The sequence below is a fragment of the Sitodiplosis mosellana genome, unplaced genomic scaffold, assembly GCF_009176505.1.
Source record: "Sitodiplosis mosellana isolate CC-2019 unplaced genomic scaffold, AAFC_SMos_1.0 Smas_scaffold_38, whole genome shotgun sequence".
NCBI lineage: Eukaryota > Metazoa > Arthropoda > Insecta > Diptera > Cecidomyiidae > Sitodiplosis > Sitodiplosis mosellana.
In genome coordinates, this window is record NW_022595280.1 from 134,013 (window position 1) to 141,979 (window position 7,967).

The following is a 7,967-nucleotide window of genomic DNA, read 5'->3' on the forward strand; positions in this document are numbered from 1 at the left end:
GCCCGACATTTGAATTAATCCAATTGAGTTGTTGGTTTCGCTTTGGTTTTGCGTTTTGAATCACTGTAATTTTCCACATGCACGTGCCGATTTTCGAACTATATTCAGCTGTACTACGTGTATCAAAATACATATTTTAGTATGCTACACTAGCAATAGTTTATTTTTTCTGCTCCGGCAATAATTTTCAATGAGACATTCAACATTCCCAATGCGATGCACCGACGAGCAATAAGCAAATTAACGAATATTGACTACACGATACGTACCAAAGTTTGAGAGATGTTTCGCTAAAGTTCATTAATTAGTAACGCCGTTACAAAGAGTAACATGCCAAAAATAAAACCGAAGCAACTATAATTTTAAAGAGCGCGCGAGTTAATTTGATTTACAGTATTTGCAAATGTAATGTATGATCAGTGACAAAGTCAAAGGCGCTATTTTGTTGGCGACAATTGCCGCGAAAATAAGAGCAAAACAAAACGCCCCGTTGATATTTTGCATCTCAGATGCCATACACATATTACTATATGGCTTGAAAGTATGAATGCGAGTTGAGGTTTCATTCGATTTGGTTTGGTGGCAAGGATTTTTGCAGCCAAAAACCAACATTGCATTGGACCGTGCACGAAAATAGCATATAGAAAATGAGAGCATTTCGAATGGGATACGATTTCGCGCGCGCATCATTCGGCTGTTTGTTTCTTTGGTGAGTTGATTTCGCCGTTGTTAAACACATGTACACAATTTCACCGAATCACAGCAACGGCTGTAGCAGAATCAGCGGCGACGACGACGGCACCGAGTCATTGCTGTGTGTACTGCACATGTAATCTATTTGTAAATAGTAGGTTTGCTCTGAGTCTTAGGACGCTCGTGGCTTGTCTATTTATACGTGCAAAAGACACACAGCATACAGCGAGCTGCTGTGGCGAGAGCAAGAGATACCGAGTACAGAGAAGGCGGATTGCGTGTATGCAATAATGAGTGATTTCGGTGGAAATCGAGTAGTCGCATATCGGGTAGAGTCGTATTGGGCGAGAGTCAGATAGAGATTGTTTTTTTTTGGTTTTGGCTATGTGTGTGAGCGATTTTCGGTTATGGTGTGTTCGAAAGAATGAAATTTTCTATTTTGGAGTTGAGCCAGTGGTGTCGAATTGTTTGGCAGCACAGTATTGTGTGGATTCTGGCACACAAAACACGCGCGCCAATCGTTGCCCTACGGGCAATGATTGTGTGTCGTGGCGTTTGAAAAATTCAAATTTCTCGTTTTTAAAAACATCAACGCTAAAATAACCAAGAACACTTTTCTCTCTCGCCATCGTCCGGGACATTTTTCTTGAGAAAAGGGCTAAACACTTTATTTTTTCGTTTTATTATGTTATTTTAATCGGATTTGAAGTCGTTGTCATTTTTGTTGATTTTCAAGAAGAAAATTCCGCAATTTGGTTTTTTTTTTCAACTGAAGAAGAAAAAAAATGCGTAAAATCTTAAAAGTTCGCCTAAAATAATCTAAATAAGAAGAAAATAGAATAATCGCATTAAATCCGCTGTCATCGCGATGAGTTGCACTTTAAACTCGGACTCAATCGCCACAACGGTCGACGGGTGATGACGTCGTTGTACACATAAAATTCGTTAATTTGGTTGATTGCTTTGTTATTTTTCGTTTTAAATTCGCGGGCTCAATTTTAGTTACGTAACCATTTGAATCGTCTCCAAGCTGTCTACGACATAACAAAATAACTGAGAGAAAAAAAGAGAGCGTGAATATGCAGTGTGAGAATATTTTCAGTGTTAGCTTCGGTTGCTGCTGATATGGTGCAAGAGTGAGTTTGTTTCTTTTGTTCGCCAAGGAAATAGACCGGTGAAAACATTTTTGTCTTCGGCCCAAGATGAGATGCCATTGATGCCGTTACTGCTCCATCGCTATCCAACTGGCTAATACCCAAAAAGTTTTGTGTCAAAGAAAAATGGCCAACCGAAATGAATGAACACACACACACCAGATAGAGAGAGAGAGTGAAAAAAAGGATCCTGAACGAAAAATATAATTCTTCAATTTTGCTGGCCCCGAATCAAATCACACACAGCGAATGTGAGTGAGAGAGCGAGAGCGAGCCTCAAAAATGGGCGCGTTGCGACAAACCGAGACACAAAATCGACGAAAAATTGAAAATCATTCTGAGTTGTTGGCACACTGGTGTGTTGATCTGTTTGGCGAACGACGAATTTTTATACCTTGTCAATGATGGCTTTGGCTTCATTCACATCGTTCACGACACACTCACCCTAAATCAACACTTTACTCAGCCAGAATATTTTTTTATCCGCCGTTCGTCCGCAACATTCAGTTGGTGTTGAAAATTCATTGTGATCAGTACGCGGCGCGAGCAGCACTTAATTCGAACGAATTAAATGAAAAATCATCTCACGCAACTATTTTTAATATTTCAACTCCTGCTCTTGCATCGGTTGGAAAAAAAACTGGCCGTACACATCACACATGTACGGTATAGAGTGCATAAAATCAAAAAATCATCATAAATTAAACGGCATTCAATTAAGTCGCATCAAATATTTAACGTTAAGTGTAGCATGCAGAACGAAGCTGGTTATACTTTGAAAGTCGGGTGTGATTCCACACGTGCAACGCTTTCGAAAACCGCAATAGATAAATCGTTTGAAAACGGCGTTTTTTTTTCGCAAAGCATCCAATAAAACTACTCAATAATAAACAAATTAATTACTCAATAAATATACTCTAACTATTTAATAAAACATCGCAAACTTTACCGGGGCGAAATAATGAAATATTCAACACAATTAAATAAACTTAAAATAAACACGAATCAATTAGTGACAAGCGCGTAATGAATTAAAAGCAGTTTTGAAACGACGAGAGCCCGCTGAAAATCGCGTGCTCACAACGAAGCGAACGCTCCCACGCACTTGTTGAAACGTAACAAGTCTATCGAATTCTCTACTGAAAACTGAAAATTTTCCCCGAAAAAGGTTTGTTTGCTCATTGAGAAGATTCATCTTCGCAAAAATGTTACGCGCTGTAATTTATACTGTATCCTCTTGTGTATTTGTTTAGTGTATGTGTGTGTGTTTGTGCGTTGACAGACATAGCCATAATCTCTTAAATATTTGTCTTTCAATAAGTTTTAATTTCCCCCTAAATCGAAAGTAATTGATTTAAAATGAGAACAGACGGTAATTCGAAAACTTTTCGAAATTGCGCATGAATAAAACCATTCGTATGAATGTGATTCCGCCGGGCTGCTACGATTCGTTCGAACCAAAAACACAATTTATGGCGGTAACTTTTTTTTCTTTCATTCCGTTACGGCGACAAAAATATGCTGTCGTTACGCGAAAGAGAAATAGAGACAAGAACTCAAATAATGTGTTTTCTTACAAATTTCCGTTACGAGCGATTTATTCGCATGCACTTTCCGATTGTGGATATACAACACACGTTGTCTTGTTCTTGGTGGAAGCAGCAATGGATCAGTGCTTCGCTCAGTCGCGCGCGCGTTGACGCAAGAAAGAATGGAGAGATAAATGGATTTCACACAAAGCATAAAACTAGCGAATTGCACTTTATTCTTCCGCAAAGAGAGCGACGACGTGTTAAGCGATAATTTCTGGTTATGCAACCAAAAATGAAAATTGAGAGAGCGTAAAAAATCATCGCTTTTATTCATAATCACGCGTTCAAGAATGAATATGAGAAAAAGAGTGTATGATGTAGTTTTTCATGATTTGCTATGCATTCAAAATGTGCCAAAAAAAAATCATATCGTACAGTGTGAATGTGTTTCTCTGCATGTACAAAAGAGATGGCGTTCAGTAAATTTCGATTTACATATTTTATCAATTTCCATAAAATAAATTTGTTTTCGTTGCATTAGAGCGTTGGCATTTTCAGCGCCAAGAAAATGGAATGTATGTGAAAATCGGCGTCGTCATCATAGTTGTTGTCATACGTTCTGTGTGCCAGTCAATGTGTGTGCGCGCGGTGCATTCGGCTAACTGAGTCACATCACAGATAATATTCGTCGAAAAATCACCATAAGCCGATAAAAACCAATGGATCTATTTGTGTGTGTGTGTGAACGCGAATAATACCCCGAAAACAGCAGCCATAAAACTAGCGAAGCGCATATACGAAGCAAAGAGCAAGAAGAAGAGAACTAGTCAAAAGATGCATTTTGAAATGGCATGTTGCAAACCGACAACCGAGAACATCTTTTTTTCTCTTTTGTATTATAAACACACAACCACATATACAGAAGTCGCGCCACATCGACCTATGGCTTTGGCCCAGCCAAATCTTTATTTTTGCCTCACATTTTATTTTCTGCTTGAAACAAATGAGAAACACTTTTCGGTCGAATATACATCAGTATCATATTTTATATCGTTCATTTGTTATAACATTTTATTTGTTTGCATTTTGGAGCGAACGAGAGAGAGAGAGAGAGAGAGAGAGAGAGAGTGGTCGGGAGATCGGTCGGTCCGTTGTACACTCTGCTGTGGCAAGTGGATTTGTTTATACACACAGTTGAGCATCACACGATGTTGTTTTGTGTATCTTGTTCGTATCGCGATAAATGCGGAGAAAGTCACAAATCAGCGTTGGATTTGTTTCATTTGCCGTTTGCTGACATAAGTCCAAGGCGACATAGAAACGGCATCTCGAACTAAATCAAACAATCTTTTTTTGCTTCTTTTCTATCTCTGTCCCTTTTTTGTCTTTTTTCCTTTCTTTTTGTCTTCATTCGCCACGCGCTTTGTTCAGTTCGACGATTTTCAACAAACGCGTTCACATATTACTACCACAATATCAAACATATACAAACGGTTTATGAATTCCATGCAAAAAAGGCTAAAATGACTTTGACGACGACCGCGGCGACGACGACGCGCTCCACAACAAAAACTAAAACAAACCGACAATGCGGGAAAAACATTGAAATATTCCCGACTCCAATAAATAAATTATGATATTTTTTTTATGGGCGCTGTTGTTGTTTCAGCTAGCCCAATACACACAAACACAAGGCTAAAGTTTGTCTTCGTACGGCAGTCTCCACGTCTCGCTGTCTCTCTTCCTCCAATTTGTTGTCGCTCTCCAAATAGGTTTTTACAGTTATTCTTTCCCATTGAAATGTGTGCATGCGTCTGCATTTCTTCTCGACCATGATTTTATCGTACTGCAATAATTTAAGGCTTCTTCTTCTTTTTCCACTTGGTGGTTCGTTCCTTGGCGTGAGCGTCCGAGCTCAACACAGATTCTGTAGACATAGGATGTGTGTACCATTTCGAATGAGACTTGAGCGAGCGGGGTATTTTTCTTCTCTCTGTTCATGCTGTCAGAGTGCGATGTCTGTGATAGTGGCGACGACGTCGTCGTTCGGCAGCACTTATTTAAAAATGTACTGTAACCGACCGCCAGCTTCAAATACAAACACAGAAAAAATTTTTCTTTCATTCTTATGATTTCTCGCATATTCTTTCGTTGTTGTTGTTGTTTTTTTTTTTTGTGTTAGCGAGCAAAAGCAAATATGCAGCATTTTTCACTGCCCATATATACGCCCATTGTTATAAAGCAAATTGCAACGAGCGCACAAACCATATCGATTACAGTGAGTCTTTTTTTTCTGAAGGACATTGGGAAAAATGCAAATGATTATGACGAGAGGGAAAAACTGCAGCTCCATTATCAAAATGTTCGATCTCTGTTGTCGCCAATTGCCACAGCAACAGACAATTTTTTTTTTCGTTCTGCGTCTCGTTTTCGGAAATTTGCTTCAATTGTTTTTTTTTTTCATTCGTTCCACAGCAATTTTTCGGATGTTTGCCTCTCTCGTGCGCGCTCTGGCAACATTCCCACATTTTTCTCTTGAGACAGTGGCTATGGATTTGCCCTAATTGAGTGATTTTTTTATGCATTGCCAGACAAATTATTACGCAATACGCTCTAATCGGAACGGCTTCATTATAGCTCCATTTTCGATTGAGTTTTATTACACAGGCAAATGGTTCAAATTCGAGACCATTTACCTACAAGCGTACACATTTTTTGCCCTTCGTCGATCTTATTAATAAAGTGCTGCCGTTTTTTTTTCTGATAAAGCGTTTTCATTGATTTTATTCTTGCAGATGGCAAACATTCATCCGACACACTTGCGAACTGACTTCCTTCATACATCGACTACCCGGATTATCCGAAAACACACCAAATGCTGGCTGATCCGAACGAAATACAAAACACCGCACGCAGACACAGTCAACAAACAGCAGTTTGTCAACAACAGTAGTATTTGTACATATATAAGTTTAACCATTAATGACCCATGAAGAACAGAAAAATACTCTCCACAACATAAAATTATCTTATAAATCGAAAAGAAAATGCTTGCAATTCAAGTGGTAGTATGAGGAGGAGAACAAAAATGCCAACCGGTTATTTTGCGCACCAGCACCATCAATTGTCCCTTGTAAAATCGTTGATAATCCGTTGGGGTTTTTGGAATGAAAAAAATGCTTTGTGTAAATAAATCTTGAATTTTGAACATTTTCTAAAGCGATTCAACAATATTATGATGAAGAAGAACCGGAATCATAACAACGGCATATTCATAGGACAAAAGAAATGTGACAAAGAATGTGAGAGTGTGAACGATTTGAGGAAATAATTAGATGTATAAGACATTTTCTAGTTGAGATCGCATTGTACGATTGAAAAGCTAATATTCTGAATAAACAAAGGCAATAGGAATAGCTCATGTAAACATGAAGCATGCAGCGATGCAAAGTCCTTGGATTAGTTTAAGTTTTTCAATATTCGCAATTTCCTAGTTCAAGCCACAACGGTTGAAATGAGAATTGGGAGTGAGAGTGTTTTTATTTATGGACTCCATTCAAAATGCATGCAATGAAACGACCCTTGTGAGTTGAACTCCCGAAATGCACAACACATTTGATGAACCGAACTCGATTTTGCTCCATAAACTAAATGCTTTCAAACTGAGGCGAAAGCGTTTGGATTTATTTGGGCCAAATGCCGAAATTCGATTCAAAGTCAAAACAGGCACAACTCGGTATTTTGTTACGTATTATAATTCAATACAAGTATTTTTTAAATTAAACGATGCGAAGGTTCCATTGTAGAAAATTCCTCTAGGACGTATGTATAAATTTGATAGATGTAGTTTGGTCATAGGGTTTTTTGATGGAATTTCCACACACACTCACACTAATCAAGAATAATATTAGTAGCGTATACTTATCAAATATGCAAGGCACAATACTTTAGGCTGAAACTCGAATTGGCTAATTCAGCGCACCAAAATCAAAGGAATATACCATTTATTAGTTACCAGATTTTACCACTGATTCCATGAGATGCAATTAGAACACTTGTGTTTCTTTTAGGTTTATTACCCAAACAACGATGAAGATGATGAGAATGACGACGAAGACAAAAATTCGTTCATATGACGTTTAACATGTAGCACAAGAAGAATTATCTCTCGATTTTTTTTCTAATCTTAACTTCAAATTTACAATATGTACTTACCTAAATCCGTAGCAAGTATTTGAACTAATAAAAAGTAATGTAGCAGTTTTACGGTTTACCGAAAGCCCGAAGTATCATTCGCCAAAGCAGGCAGCTATCTATCTTTCTTTGGTCGGACATGTATCTATATGGTAAGTTATGGGCAACGCCTATCCAACCACTAGATAGTGGCTAGACGGGAGCACAATATTGAGAGATTGCTGAAAATATTTGTATATTTTGCACTCCTTCGAAATAGTTGGAATTCGTTTGGTCACATCTTAACATTAAAAAAAAAGATACTAAGAATACCATCGATTCTTCAATATGGTCTAGAAAAGTCCAACTACCGATTGATTTGTGAATATATGAATTTCAAGTATGATAGTTATAG

General features: G+C 38.0%; 1 long non-coding RNA gene across 1 annotated transcript; it reads left to right on the plus strand.

Annotated features, from left to right (window-relative positions):
* The first annotated feature begins 891 nt into the window (after positions 1-891).
* On the plus strand, positions 892-7,658 carry LOC129569515 (uncharacterized). The gene is made up of 2 exons (XR_008688046.1): positions 892-3,015; positions 6,175-7,658. It is a non-coding gene; the product is annotated as an uncharacterized LOC129569515 (long non-coding RNA).
* Positions 7,659-7,967: the final 309 nt, after the last annotated feature.